A 16,503-nucleotide genomic window follows, 5' to 3' on the forward strand; every position below is an offset into this window, starting at 1 on the left:
GACCTCCCTTTTGATGCCAGTTGAGCTTTTTAAGCATTGAGCCCTCTGATAATAACAACAGACATACAGATAAATTGGCAATACCGGCAGCAATTGTTGCCAGTAAACTAATAGCAAAACCCTGGAAAGATCCAAAAGTGCATGGTCTAGAAGAGTGGATACCGATGATGTCTGACTTCTTTATGGGTGTTCACGATAGTGTGGATGATGCTGGCAACATGTGCAACATCTTATGGCTAGTTCAGGCTGGGGCGCTTTTCAGGAGTGTTTCAGTGCTTTGCTGATTGCTGGTTATGAGCAAAGCTCTGCAACGATGTATCCCTATGGGACAACTCTCACTGCACATACTTGGGAAATTGCATTTTGTGATCTGAGTGTGAAACAGCCCTTACTGTTTTAAATTCCGACTTTAGGTGCTCTAAAATGAGTCGAAAGGTCCGTACACACGCCGGACTGGAGGCAACGACGGGTCCGTCGTCACCTCCCGCTGGGTGGGCGTTCCAGCGACAGTCCGGCGTGTGTACAGTCTGTCTGCAGACTGATACAGCTGTTGGATCGCTCAGAAACAGCGTACACACGCCGGACTGTCATTGGAACGCCCACCCAGCGGAAGGTGACGACGGACCCGTGACCCGTGACAGTAGTGACAATTATGTCACTACTTACAGGGCAAGAAAACTATTTGCTTAATGGGGCTAGGACAGACCCTGTGTTCCAAATAAGACGGAGTGGAGGATATTTAAAGGGGAACTGTAGTGAAAATAAAATAATGAATACAATTGCTATCTCTACTGTTTTAAAGTGGAACTTAAATTGCTTATTTTTTATAAACGTACTTTATAAATTATTTAGTCAATGATTGCCTATTGTAAAATCTTTGGTCTGATTCACATTTTTACATTTATCACAGGTGGTGACATCTTTACTGCTGGCAAGGTGCATCACTGTGGAATGTTCATTTGATGTGGAGTTCCGAAGCGAGCAGAAACAACACCTGGTCTCCCAGAGTGCACTGGAAGGAGAAATCTTCTTAACATCATAGCATAGGCCAAACATTATTGGGAGGGTGGGGTTCCATACTAATATACAGCTATATATACATGTAGGGAGTCTACTAAAAATTGGTTATGGAGATTCCATTATGAACCCTTTTGAGGAACATGAACATAAGTAAGGCTTGGGGTCCACTGTAATTCACAAACGTTGAAGGCTTCTGGTAGGGATTTTTGCAGCATCTTCCAGTGATTTTCGATGCTTTTGAAGCATTTTTTATTTTAAGGCTACAGATTGCGATTTCCTTTTTTTTTTCTGGGTAGCAAAAATTGCTGCAAAAATCTCTTTGTTTGAGCTTTTGAACAGTGATTTTGCAGAATTCCTATATTTTGTATTGTAGTGCAATTGCTTCAAAAATGCTGCAGGACCCGTGATTGCTATTTGGGGAAATCACAATAATCTGTGGAATCACCTGCCTTGTTTTTCATAAGCCTAGCATTTTTGGAATCGCCGGCGACGGAAACAGCTCCTTTGGGCCCCGCAAGACCTTGTTCACACTACATACTTTTTTTCTTTCTGCCTTTTACCGATATTAGAAAATGTATTTGAACTGACAACTCATGTTAACCAATGGGCTCCTTCACAACTAATAAGATTTTATACCGGATCCTGCACTGCATAGAGTATTCCTACTGCATAACATTGATGTGCTTAGAAAAACAGACTGCATGTTGCGTCGGTTTAAGCAGATGCTCACGTTTTAATGCACACAAACAAGATTATTATGTGCAAGTGAAAGACAAACACCATAATTCCATGTATAATCGACTATAAGTCTATAAATTTAGGTCTGACTCACTCAATAAAAGTATACGGATCGACTTATACACGAGTCAAGAGCAACACTGAGCACACTGAGTAATGTGTGTACATTCTCATTTGCAGCAATATATCCAGTGGTAAGTGACACTTTCTTGAAAATGGAAATGCCAAGAAAACACAGGTCTAAAAGTTCTGGCTATGACAATTAACAAGGAAAGGGGTGTGAAAAAATACTGGGCTGCAGGACGGGGAGTGAATCATTGCTGCACTTGGGGGCCTGGAGGAGTTATTGGCTGCACTTAAGGGACAGGAGGGGTTAATGGCTGCAATACTGTATGCAGTGAAGTCATCAACCCCTCCTAGTCCTCAAGTGCAGCTATTAAAGAGACTCTGTAACAACATTTTGAGCCTTATTTCTTCTATCCTATAAGTTCCTATACCTGTTCTAATGTGGTCTGGCTTACTGCAGCCTTTTCTAGTTGCACTGTCTCTGTAATAAATCTTATTTTCATTCCTCTGTCGGCTCTGTCGGGCTCAGGCTGGAATGTGTGGAATGTGCAGCACTGCTTGTGATAGGCAGAAGCTTTACACACCCTCTCCAAGCTCTCCTCTCAGCTTATCACACTCTGGTTAGCAGCCATGTCTTTTGTTTGTAAACACGGCCTAAAACTGCCAATTACAAGCCAGGATTGCAGCAGGGAGTGGCAGAAACAGCACAGAGGGGCCCAGGAGAACATAATGAATAGAATGGTATGCTTTTTATTGTAAGAATTTTAGAGTGCAGATTCTCTTTAATTCTTCCTGGTCCACAAGTGCAGCCATTAACGTTGCTGGGCAGACTTATAATAGAGTCAATAAAAAATTCTAGCTTAAGATGGTCAAATATTTAAGTCCACTTATACACGAGGTCAACTTATATTTCTAGGATATAAGAATAGGTGTGAATATAAACTTAGTGATTCTATACTTTGTTATGGGTTGCATTATACTGGTGATATATAAATACAGGAAATGAAATAATGTAAAAACAGTAACACGCTATATCAACAGCAATGTATGAGGGGTAAATTCCCTGGCCGTGAAGTAAGATGCATTCTATGACCAGCTTTAGCTGTACAAGAAGGAACATCTATATTTCACTGCATAATGAAAGAGTTATATAAGTTTGCTAACGCTGCTAGGGGATTTGTGAACCATTAGCAGCAGCTATATACACAAAAACAAAGTACAAGTCTCCACAGCCACATTAAAGAGAATAAGATGGTAACTGCTCCACTCCAAGGATTTGATGTATTAATGCAATGAGTGTGTGCAGCTCAGCTCCTAGTCACCGTTAGCAGCGACAGAAGGTTTAAAGCATAGAACCCTGCAGGGAATTAAAATACATATTTGGCAAATGTTCTGCTAAGCCTTGTATGTAGGTTTCCAAACTGCGGAAATGCTCTTTAGCTTAGAAAGCTGCATTCCTCTAATAACATCACGACTGGGGAGAATACACGAATGTGTGTCCCCACGTCAATAGAATGACATCTGGCATCTGTGACAGCTAAGCAAAGCAGTAGAGAATCACTCTCTCATCAGAGGTTCAACACATTCTTTAAAATAAGCCTGACACATCTTACACTACAGTATATTAACCACCCTAGCGTTATGGACGATCTCAGCTCGTCCATGAATGCCGAGGTGGATAGCTCCGGCTAGGTCTCTTTTGACCATTTTTTTTAAAAAAACATGTAGCTAACACTTTGCTAGCTACATCGTCTTACAAAATACACAATGCAGCATCTTCCACAAAATACACAATCTGGCAGCATCTTCCCACAAGTATTCTTCTTATTATTATTTAGAATTGATATAACACCAACATCTTCTGCAGCTATGTACAGAGTATATTGTCTTATCTTGTCTGTCCTTACTCCTTACTGCATAACATTGATGTACTTCATAGCGTACATCAAAAAAGGGCGTCGGGAAAAAAGGGCGCGTGGTGTAAACGATAAACAGTATTATCGTTTATTGAAATATTGTGTAGAATTTCGTTTAGAAATAGTGTTTTAAGAATTTATAAATCACTAAATAATGTGTATGAGATCGGCAATTCTTAAAACGTTAATCTTCCGTATTTGTAAACTGAAACTTATATTTACGTTTATTAAAACCCTCCCTGTACCTATCCTTAACCCCTAGACCCCCTGTTGGTGCCTAAACCTAAGACCCCCCTGTTGGTGCCTAAACCTAAGACCCCCCTGTTGGTGCCTAAACCTAAGACCCCCCTGTTGGTGCCTAAACCTAAGACCCCCCAGTTGGTGCCTAAACCTAAGACCCCCCTGTTGGTGCCTAAACCTAAGACCCCCCTGTTGGTGCCTAAACCTAAGACCCCCCTGTTGGTGCCTAAACCTAAGACCCCCTTGTTGGTGCCTAAACCTAAGACCCTCCTGTTGGTGCCTAAACCTAAGACCCCCCTGTTGGTGCCTAAACCTAAGACCCCCCTGTTGGTGCCTAAACCTAAGAACCCCCTGTTGGTGCCTAAACCTAAGACCCCCCAGTTGGTGCCTAAACCTAAGACCCCCCTGTTGGTGCCTAAACCTAAGACCCCCCTATTGGTGCCTAAACCTAAAACCCCCTATGGATAATAATGTTTTACAGACATTTATAAATAAAAAATGTAAATAAAAAAATGTACCGTATTTTGCGGAATATAAGACGCTCCGGCATATAAGACGCACCTAGATTTAGAAGGCAAAAATCAGGAAAAAAAAAAAAACTAAACCTAGGTGCGTCTATGTTGCAGGGGTGTCTTATGGACCTTTAAACCCCCCAAAACTGTCTCTATCTAAGCTGAACTGCTCATCTACACTAAATCCTGCTACACTACACTTCACTTACCCCTGCTGCCCCCACCAACTACACTACACTACACTACACGAACTAACCCCTGCAGCCAACCCAAACTACACTACACTTCACTAAGTAACCCCTGTAGAAACCCAAACTACACTACACTACTACACTACACTTTACTAACTAACCCCTGCAGCCAACCCAAACTACACTACACTACACTAACTAAATCCTGCACCCAACACAAACTACACTACACTTTGCCCCTGCAGCATCTCACCTGATCCTGCTGCCGCGATCCTGTCCTCCTCCGCCTGACTGCCGACTTCCAAGGGTCATCTGAGGGTCCCAACTGTGGTCATCTGAGGGTCCCAGCCATCCCATCCAGAATCCCGGCTCTTCAGTGTCCCAGTCGCCAGATCGTCTTCACTGCAGACAGCAGCCATGCGGTAATCACGCGCTGCTGCCTCGCCGACATCCTCCATGGTAACGGCGTCCTCTTCCTAGTTACGGTGCCCCCTTCTGTGTGACGAGCAGCGCATGTGCGCCTGACGTCATGCGTGACCCCGGCGCACGTGCGCCTGAAGTCATGCGTGACCCGGCGCACATGCGCCGCTCGTCACACAGAAGGGGGCACCGTAACTAGGAAGAGGACGCCGTTACCATGGAGGATGTCGGCGAGGCAGCAGCGCGTGATTACCGCATGGCTGCTGTCTGCAGTGAAAACGATCTGGCGACTGGGACACTGAAGAGCCGGGATTCTGGATGGGATGGCTGGGACCCTCAGATGACCACAGCTGGGACCCTCGGATGACCCTTGGATGGCGGCAGTCAGACGGAGGAGGACAGGATCGCGGCTGCAGGAACCGGTAAGTATGTTTTGGGGCCCAAATACCGTACCTTTAGAATATAAGACGCACCCACTTTTTCCCCCTAGTTTTGGGGAAGAAAAAGTGCGTCTTATATTCCGAAAAATACGGTAATTAATTTTTTGGGGCGAAAAATAATGTTTTAGAAATGTTTCAGAAATAGTGATTTAGTATCTTTATAAACGTTATTCGTCACGGGCTCATTTTGTAAAGTTAAATCATCACAAACATAGTTATAAATCCTTAAAAATCTCCGGGCGCCGTTTGTTAAAACGTTAATAATCTCCGGCGCCTTTTTTTCCCTGTTCGGCGCCCGGTAAACGATATTTATAATAGGAGTGAATGGGGCGCCCTTTTTGTCCACTTGTCTCATGCGCCCAAATCTCCTGCTTCCTACTTCATAATTTAATTTCAGCAGCCAGCTATCCAGAGATTTAAATCACTAGCCAACCAAAGATTGCTGTTAGGTTTGCATTTAAGATCACATTTTAATTGTTCATTAAAGTAAATGGAATGATTAGTCCATTTTTTATTTGATGCAGCCATTCCAGAGGAATATCCTGGGAAAATTCAGGCACCTGACCAAGGGATCACTTCAGAAACAGGCATCTTGTGAGGCTAGATGGCATTCCCCAGCTACTGAACAGCACAGACTGCACTCAACTCCTCCCTCTTCTCCCTCTCTTGAGATGCAGAGTGGGGGATGGTGAGGAGAGGGAAAGTCAGGCCAGTGCAGTTCAGATTCAAAATCGCTTAGAGATGTGAATGTGAAAAGTTCCCTCGGAAGACAAGTTGAGTGATCGGGTATTCCCATCTCTTTAAGAACTTGCCATGATTTACTGTGATCGATACAAGCAAAGGCTTTGGTATAGTCAATGAAGCAGCAGCAGATGTTCTTCTGGAACTCCCTTGCTTTTTCCATAATCCGTCGAAGGTTGGCAATTTGATCTCTGGTCCCTTGCCTCTTTGGAAATCAGCTTGCTTTTCTGGTAGACCTCGGTTCACTGCATAACCTGCAAAATCTTGAGCACAACCTCGCTAGATGTGAAATGAAGGCAATTGTTCAGTAGTTTTAACATTCCTGTTCCTCTAACTCTTAGCTTATAAAATTGCAGGGTTGTACAAGGGGTTTTAAAATCATTTAAAAAAGATAATTTTTATATTATTACTTTCTAATATTTACTTGAGGTTGCGGATTTATTAATATTTCTTTTTCATGACCTGCGATTTGCTGACAGCCCTTGCCAGGCATATAAACTTACAGCAGCAATCAGTGAATAGTTAATAAATCCACAATGTCATTTTTTTTTCAATAAATAAGCTTTATCCATATTGCGCAGACTGCAATTTGTGGCACAGCATCATTCAGAATAATGGAAAAAAAAATATGTGTGGAGTTTCTGGAAAGAAGGTTACAATGGACAATTGCAATGAATGATGCACAATTTACAGCTCATAACAGCAGGCCCTACTTCAGCAAGAATATTTTACTCCATTATTTATTCTAATTTTATTTGTTGAATGGTAATAAAAAATGTGTTCATAATTCATTGGGATTTAATTTTCTGCAGGGCCTTGCCTATCTTTATTCATATACATTTGTGACCTATACATTCTTTGCATTGAGTTGAGCCACGCATTCAAACCTATCCTGTACTGTGTTCAGGGACGTACCTGGGTAATATAGAGCCTATGGCAAACACTGAAAATACGCCCCCACCTTCCCCCCATCAGAGCCCCCTCCCACTTTAAAAACAGCATCCTTTTCTCGCGCACATGTGTTATGATTCCCTGTGTTTTTTGTCTCTAGATATTGCTGAAGTTGCTTTTCCGGAGTTACTTCTTATTCCCTCTCTGTTCTGTTTTCTAACACTAAGCCACGTGCCCCCTACATATATAAATTAAGTAGCCATGTTCCCCAGATAATAATAATTAATCTGATTTGAGATCTGAGTGATATGGAGGCATGGGGGCACAGCACAGGGGCAGGCATGGGACACAGCACAGGAGCAGCTTGGTGCCCATGGTGCTTTGGTGCCCATGGCATGAGCCATGCCTGCACCCCTCTAGATACGCCTCTGACTGTGTTACTGTGAATAGGAAGAAAGGGAACTTAGATGTTATACAACACCAACAACATCCGCAGTCCATAGTCATGTGAGAAACAGTCCCTTAGAGAAGCTCACATATCAACCTAACAAGCCCTGATTCAGATTCCCTTTTTTATTAGTGCATTTTAGTTGGAAATATTTCAAGGAAAAAAATATTAAAAATTCTGCTGTGAAAAATGTTCCATTTTGGGAAAGTACAATTGATTGTACTCGTAAAAGGAGCTCACGTCTGTGGTCACTGCAACTAAGGCACTTTTGTATTGACCTGAGGAAGCAGGCCAGCACCAGTGAAATGCGTTGTCTTTTGAGCGTGAATAAAAACTTATACTTACCCTAGTGGTTTGTCCTTTGAGGAGGTAAGATCCTTTTACTCCTATTTTATACACACCTGATATCAGATATACAGGGTGCCTCCTAATTCATATTCCCTTTTTTATAAATGCATTTTAGTTGGAAATATTTCAGGGAAAAAGCATTCAAAATTCTGCTGTGAAAAATGTTCTATTTTTGCAAAGTACAATTGATTGGCCAATCAAAACTGGATGTGTGTACCAGACTTCACACCAACTCCAGCCATGGTGCAACCACTGTAATAAAAGTCAAGTAGCAGGGGCAAGGTCAGACTCAGCTGATGTCCACTGATGATTGACAAACTGTGCTATTTAATTCAGAATAATAACAACTACAAATATACATTTTTTAAAACATAATTCATGACTGGTGAGTTAATTGTCAAGAGCTGTCATACGTATCTCTCCGGCGACTGCTGGAGAGATAAGTAAATAGCGCACTTCACTTGCATCAGACTGGCCACAACTGGAGGAAGTAACTGGAGCGATGTGGGAGCGATCCGAGCGCGTGGGGCTGGAGGAAGCCACAGCTATGTATAAAACTTTTTTTGCCTCAGCTCTGGTACACTTTAAGCAAATGAGTACCTGTCATAAATGCTACCCCTTACAAAGTAAGTCACAAAACCTTTGTTTCATTTAAGTCAGCGTGCCTGATCTACACTGATATCATAGAACAACTGCAATGCAATTAATTTAAAAACCCTTAAAAATATTACAATCAGTTTTCCATTTCTCTGACTAACCTAGACATGTGGAACAATGCCATAACTGTCAGTGGCCAGGTGGCTGCAGACCAAGTGTGACTCACCTGGACATAGCACTAGTTAATGAGTCACTCCACTAAGGCATATGACAAATTTGGACAAAGTTTTAAGAATGTCATCACACCATGTGTCTCAGTAGGACAATGTTCCTTCGAATATATGCCAGGAACAAACAGAACAAAATGCTGGAACTTATCCAAGAGACAAAGAAATCTGTATCTAAATTTGTGTTTTTATAATTCAAGTACAATCTTACTTTTTGCCTGTTTTTTCTTCTTTTTTTTTTACAAGAGACTTGCAAAACTGACTACATACTATAATTTCTGATATAAATCTGTCTTTATTTGATATGCATGTGTAACATCCTTACCTTCCAGCGGCAGGTCCCGCTGCGTCGCCGGCGTGGTGGCTTCTGCACTGGAGTCCTCTGGTGGCATCCCCGGCTTCCCTGCGGCAGTGACTGCGGGGCCGCGCATGCGTGGTGCGACCCTTAGGGCGCACGAGTGCCGATAAGCCTTATAGGCTTAGGAGGAGGATCTAGTGATGTCAGCAGGTGATGTCACTAGTGACATCACCATGTGGGAGTGGTTGCTGAGAGAGATCCAGGTGTATATAAGGCCAGAGCACTCATTCACTCACTGGCCTTGATACTAATCAGTTCACTGGTTCTTGGCTTAGCTAGCTGTATTTTGAGCTACATTAATATATTGTGTAGACGCACAATATATATGTACTCTAGTCAGTCAGTCTTGTACTTTGTAGTTATATATCTTGTAATTTATTCGTAATATTCTAGTAATATTATTGAAGAAACATCTATTGTATTTTTATCTGTGTACCGACCTTTTGCCAGCCTCTTGACCTCGCTCTTGTCTGATCCTTCTGTACCTCTGCCATCTGATTTACATGTTCGACTCGGCCTGTCCCTGACTACGCTTTCGCCTGATCCTTTCAATACGACTGACATCTGACTTATGTGAATGACCCTGTCTGATATTGACTACGAGATTGCCTAGTGACTCTGTACCATGATACCTCTGACTTGTGTATGACTACGGCTAGAACTTGACTTATCTTATCCTCCACTGTTGTGTATTGTATTAGCTACGCTACCTGTTCACGCTCCAGCGTGATAGCATGTCAATTAATGGTATCACTGCCAAGTGAAAGCAGACATGTACAAAATTGGCCTCACGGTGGCAACATGACTCAGCTTGCAGCTCTAGACTTCTAAGTAAGTCCCATCCCAACCCTATCTGCATGGATTAGACCAGGGGTCGGCAACCCGCGGCTCCGGAGCCGCAAGCGGCTCTTTTTCCCCTTTGCCGCGGCTCAGTCCCGGCTCCGGTGCTGCAGGGCTGCCCATTCTGACACTACACCGGTAGTGGGTGACTGGGTGTCAGTGGTTGCGGCGCGCGTGTGACGTTTGCGCGTGTGACGTCACGTGTGCTGCCGCTGGCCGGCAGCCTATCAGAGAGGCCGCCGGACCAGTGCAGGGCTTCGGGCGGCCATTTTCCCGTAGCCCTGCAGTGTAGTGCAGGCAGGACGTGACGTCGGGAAGGAAGAGGAGCCGACGGAGTTGCGCGCCACAAGGAGGTCGGGACCGGAGGTCGGGACAGGAGGAGATCGTGACAGGAGGTCTTCTTACTAGGTGAGTAAATGGGGTTTTCTTTTCAGATCTGCTGAAGGATTTGTGCATATTGTAGTCATTTCTGCTGAAGGATTTGTGCATATTGGGGTCATATTTGCTAATGAATTGTGCATATTGGGGTCATATCTGCTAGACTGCTAACGATTTGTGCATATTGGGGGTCATTTCTGCATATTGGGGACATATCTGCTAACGATTTGTGCATATTGGGGGTCATTTCTGCATATTGGGGACATATCTGCTAACGATTTGTGCATATTGGGGGTCATTTCTGCATATTGGGGACATATCTGCTAACGATTTGTGCATATTGGGGGTCATTTCTGCATATTGGGGACATATCTGCTAACGATTTGTGCATATTGGGGGTCATTTCTGCATATTGGGGTCATATCTGCTAACGATTTGTGCATATTGGGGACATATCTGCTAACGATTTGTGCATATTGGGGACATATCTGCTAACGATTTGTGCTTATTGGGGTTATATCTGTATATTGGGGACATATCTGCTAACGATTTGTGCATATTGAGGTCATATCTGCATATTGGGGACATATCTGCTAACGATTTGTGCATATTGGGGTCATATCTGCTAACGATTTGTGCATATTGGGGACATATCTGCTAACGATTTGTGCATATTGGGGTTATATCTGCATATTGGGGACATATCTGCTAACGATTTGTGCATATTGGGGTCATATCTGCTAACGATTTGTGCATATTGGGGACATATCTGCTAACGATTTGTGCATATTGGGGACATATCTGCTAACGATTTGTGCTTATTGGGGTTATATCTGCATATTGGGGACATATCTGCTAACGATTTGTGCATATTGGGGACATATCTGCTAACGATTTGTGCTTATTGGGGTTATATCTGCATATTGGGGACATATCTGCTAACGATTTGTGCATATTGGGGTCATATCTGCTAACGATTTGTGCATATTGGGGACATATCTGCTAACGATTTGTGCATATTGGGGACATATCTGCTAACGATTTGTGCTTATTGGGGTTATATCTGCATATTGGGGACATATCTGCTAACGATTTGTGCATATTGGGGACATATCTGCTAACGATTTGTGCTTATTGGGGTTATATCTGCATATTGGGGACATATCTGCTAACGATTTGTGCATATTGGGGTCATATCTGCTAACGATTTGTGCATATTGGGGACATATCGGTTTTATAATGGTTTTGCGGCTCCCAGTTTTTTTTCTCTTTTCGGAAACGGGTCCAAGTGGCTCTTTCATTCTTAAAGGTTGCAGACCCCTGGATTAGACCATATGAATTCTTACAGCAGCCATTCTCCATAAAACTGGTTCTTTATTTCAGGATAAAGACATGAAGAAGGTGATACAGCTACAGCAGTCCTTTCTGACAGCTGTTTGTCTCACACTCTGCACTATATCACGGACTAACTCTGTAAAAAAACAGCTATTGGTGAGGGCTACCTAAATCAACTTTTCCATATCTGTGTCCTGAAATCAATAAATATTTTACAAAGTGCGGCTGATGTGGATATTCAAATGCTTTTATGGATGTGTAAGTTCCTTGAGTATGAGCTCCCTGCACTGTTGTTTAAAACCTGAAGATAAGGGCTTTTCACTATGTGATCCAAGCAACATTGCACAGGAAAGACTGTAATTCTTTATTTTCAGCTCTTATATTGAGGTTGAATGTCCCCCCTCCCACACACACACACACACACACACATACACACACATACCCTGGTTATCTCCCACATTCTAAAAACATAACTGCAGGTAAACTGACTTCACAGCAGATGAAACATAGACTGTGGTAGGAAGCCTTGATTGAGGACCTTCCTAAGAAAGAGTAGGTGGCTAGTGTGGAGTCTTTTCTCATGTTCACTGTAAAGGACTTCCTCACCAGCTACTTCCTGTGAACTGAGATTCCTCTTCCTCACACAGAATATTTTGGGTATCATGTTTTCATACTTGATTGATTAGCCTACTGACTGAATCCAAGAAGGAAACAAAATGAACTGTAGTTGAGTTTGTCACGCACATTTTGCCCATAAAACAGGAAGTCTGTCTACCATTTTCCTCTATATATTGTTTATATTCAGTTATAAACCTTACTGCAACTAAACATTTTCCTATACAGTTTGATTGAAGTTCAAGGCCTCACCATATAAGGAATCATTCAAATGCATACATTGCACTAACAAGTGGTGGATACCTCAGTATGAACATTAGATTAATGGGTATGTGTCATGCAAGGCTATAGGTGAACTATAAACTGGCAGCTCTGGATGGATTTCCTCTCTCACAGAGATGTAAAGTGATTTCATTTCTCCAGCCAGGACTCTAAAGTGATGCATTGTGGGTGTTCTAATTCAAACCCAGGAAAACCATCCTAAGAAATTCCTTTCTGTTTTTAAGACAAATTGTACTTTTTAGTGGTTTCAATAGAAATCTTTTAGATTCCTTCTAGTTCCCTACATAACTTGATTAGATACTTTGTATGGATACTTATCAAGCCTTACCATACACAATCAGTTCAATCCAAACCATTCACTGACGAGGGACAAATATCCTAAAACAGCTGCATGTAAGCTGAATCCATGATTCTGTGTAAGGGCAGAAGGATAATTTGCTTATTTGTTGACATGAAGTGATGCATTATGGTTGTTCCATTTTAGACCATTGACACAATTCTGACTGTGCAATTACCTTCTTTCCTATTAAAGTGCAATTGTGTTTTGAATGTTTGACTTTAGATATTCCTAGTGACCTTGTTTTCCAGGCCTTTTTGAAGATTGGCAGATGAAGAACTTACTGTGACCCAACAAACATTTGGGTGCTTCCATTGCTTTCGTTTTGCAATTATTTTCTGGTAGTCATGCTTATCTAAATAACAGTCACTAACCTCAAACGTGAATTTAGGCCAAGATCACCAGCTTCACAAAGTGACAGCTTGTTGATAGCCAGTTATTCAGTACGCATAATGGTCATAATTTCAGCATGAGTCAGAGAAATGGTGGCATTTCCAAAAGTCAGCACTGGCCAGCAGGGCCGGGCCGAGGCATAGGCTGGAGAGGCTCCAGCCTCAGGGCGCAGTGTAGGAGGGGGCGCACAATTCATTCAGCTGTCATTCCTAATTGTGTTTGAAGCAGAAAGAAATAAGAAAAGGGGATACATAGCAGTGACTGCAAGCCAGATAACTAGATATTAAGGTGTTGGGGAGGTTTTGGGCCCTGTGGCCCTCTTAGTCTAATAGCAATCAGTGTGTGACAGCTGGGGTGGGAGGGATGGAGGGGCGCACTTTGCTGTCTCAGCCTTGGGTGCTGGAGGACCTTGTCCCAGCTCTGCTGGCCAGGCCAACATTTATGTAATGATAGCTACTCTCAGTGTTCCCCAACCCTGTCCTCAAGGCCCACCAACAGTGCATGTTTTGTGGAAATCCACACTGGCAGTTAATCAGCTCTGCTGAGACACTAATTACGTCACTTGTGCATGTTTGTTGTTTTCTGCAAAACATGTACTGTTGGTGGGCCTTGAGGACAGGGTTGGGGAACTCTGATCTATACCAATGCCCCTTCTCTATCACACTTCATATGTGCGTTATAAAGAGGAACCATAGCAAAAAGCGGGAAAAAAATCAATACATTGCAAAGTGAGAAGTTAAAAAATAAAAGAAAGATCAAGAAATGATTGATATTCGCCATGCAATTTGTTTGATCCACAATCAGCCTGCATGTAATCATCTTTACTACTGGCAGACATGAAAAAAACAGACAGCACCAACTTCAATTATCTATAATCACACCCCCTAACAATGCTATGTTGCGAAGTTGGTTTTTATAGATATACCTATTCACAGAGGGAGATACTGGTTGCTTGGCCATTGGAAACAGCTGTTACTTCCCAAAATGCAACAAGGCTCACAGACAGGAAACTGTCAGGACCTAGCTCCTGATATCACACTGTGGGAGGGGTTTTACCACAGTATCAGACATACAGATGTCCCTAGTGATCTATTCGAGAAAAGGTAAAGATTTCTCGTGGGAAATGGGGCATTAGCTACTGATTGAGATGAAGTTCAATCCTTGGTTAAAGTTCCTGTTATAAGATCAGCATGGTATGGGGTCCTGAGAGGCAGAAGGTCAGGTGGTTGGAACCAATGGCAGGGCAGTAAGGCTACTCTGTGTATAGTCCAATCTACCAGTTTTACCTGTGTTCTAAAGTAAAACATTAGGGGAATCAGTTTATACTCTAAATAAGATAATATGTATTCCAGTGTTCTCCACACTTCTTTTACATTATGAAATCAACACCTATGCATGCATCATGCTGAATGACAACTTTTAAAAAGGGACTGGCAGTATCTGGGGCTGGATTTTTGGAAAGGCCGCAGAGGCCCAGACCTTGGGCAGCTGCAGCCCAAGGGGGCATCTGAACATGAAAGAAGGGTTGAAAGTATAAATCCAGCCTTGGTAAGTTGGCAGTATCGTGCACAATTATTAGTGCAGACCAACAGCTATGATAGCCCATACATGGGCTCTCACGTGGGCCTGGATGTCACCAGTAGAAAGAGTGCTGATAGAATTTTTTCGTTTTTACAAAAAGGTTTGGGGTCAGTTTGGACCTATATAATTCTTTGCATGATGTTCATATTTAATGTAACATCTAAAACACTTTCTGTAATCTGCCCTTTACAGGACAGTGCTATTATCACTGCAGACACCTAATGATAAGTCATACTGACAAGGGACAGATATTTTACCAGGATTCATTACAGGAATGGACAATTATTAAGAGCCAGGTAGTCAAAGCTCCCTAAAAATTACAGCTGGCATGCAACTTTTGAGGTTCTCTCTAATTGTTGTCAGTGAAACTGAGCCATAAAATTCTCCTGCTGGTGCCCATACTGGACAGGCTGGCTCCTGAATCCCACATTCATTCTTCCACTCCTAGTCCATCAAATCATATGACACCCACATGGAGATGTGTGCCCAGTTTTCATCTATAAATGCCAGACACTAACAAGATTCTTTATTGGCAGACAATCTACATAGCCACACACATTAATTACACTATGCTAAATGTGTCTCCCTTTTGTTCAACTCATTATATAGGCATACTGAGAGAGAAATACCTTAAACAAATCACAATATTTTAAGCTATATGCACCAGTCACCACCAAGTGTAGCTTCAATGGTATTTGCTTTTACTATTGTGTACATTAAACTGTCCATAAATTAAAATATTACTTTTCTAGTCTTCTCCGAACCACTTAAATCAAAAGAGATGCTATCTGCACACAAATAACAAAAATACATATACTGCATGATGTGAAGTAATGCTCAGAAGCACTTAACTATATGTAACAAATAAATATGTTGAAAAGTCGTATTCCAATACAAAATGCAAAACAATGTTTTCACCAGCGAAATCAGTCAGTGAAAAACATTAATTCAGTAGATGTATTTTCTATACTTGATCATTCCCTTGATAAAGTCTTCTTGTTTAATTATTATTGGTATTCATTCATCCATGATACTTGGACAGCAGAAACACACACATACACACACAGCGGACACATAAATACACGCACACAGCAGAAACAGGCACGTACACACAGTAGACAGACACACACACATACACACACACACACACACAGTAGCAGCACACACACACACATGCACACTCACACAGCAGACACACCTTCCAAAAAAAGCATTTGTTTTATGAAAAACACAATATCAGGCGAAAAAAAAATATGGTTAAATTAAAGCCCTCTCCATTTTTACAAGACAACTAAGAGCCTATTAAAACATATGCTTTAACATCTTCTCAGTGTAGTGATTCTTGTATTATAAATAAAATGTCCATAATGCAGAAAACGGTTTCAAAATCAGCATCAAGAGGCTCAAGTCAGTTTAGTCTTCACTGTGACCTTAAGGCAAGCTACAACACCGTCTCATGTGTACAACATACAGAATTATGGCTGTCCTCAATGACATTGGGGAAAAAATGGCAGTAACTGCCAGCAGCCATTTCAGAGAATAAAATACAGTAAAGATGTACCATTACATTGAGTGTTTTTTTTTATTTC

The 16,503-nt window shown here is 42.1% G+C and overlaps 1 protein-coding gene across 14 annotated transcripts in view; it reads right to left on the reverse strand.

Moving 5' to 3' along the window:
• Window positions 1–16,503, reverse strand: part of PCBP3 (poly(rC) binding protein 3) — a 115,862-nt gene that overhangs the window by 93,711 nt on the left and 5,648 nt on the right. The gene's annotated exons all lie outside the window — the stretch shown is intronic.

Source organism: Hyperolius riggenbachi, chromosome 7, assembly GCF_040937935.1.
Source record: "Hyperolius riggenbachi isolate aHypRig1 chromosome 7, aHypRig1.pri, whole genome shotgun sequence".
NCBI classification, from domain to species: Eukaryota; Metazoa; Chordata; class Amphibia; order Anura; family Hyperoliidae; genus Hyperolius; species Hyperolius riggenbachi.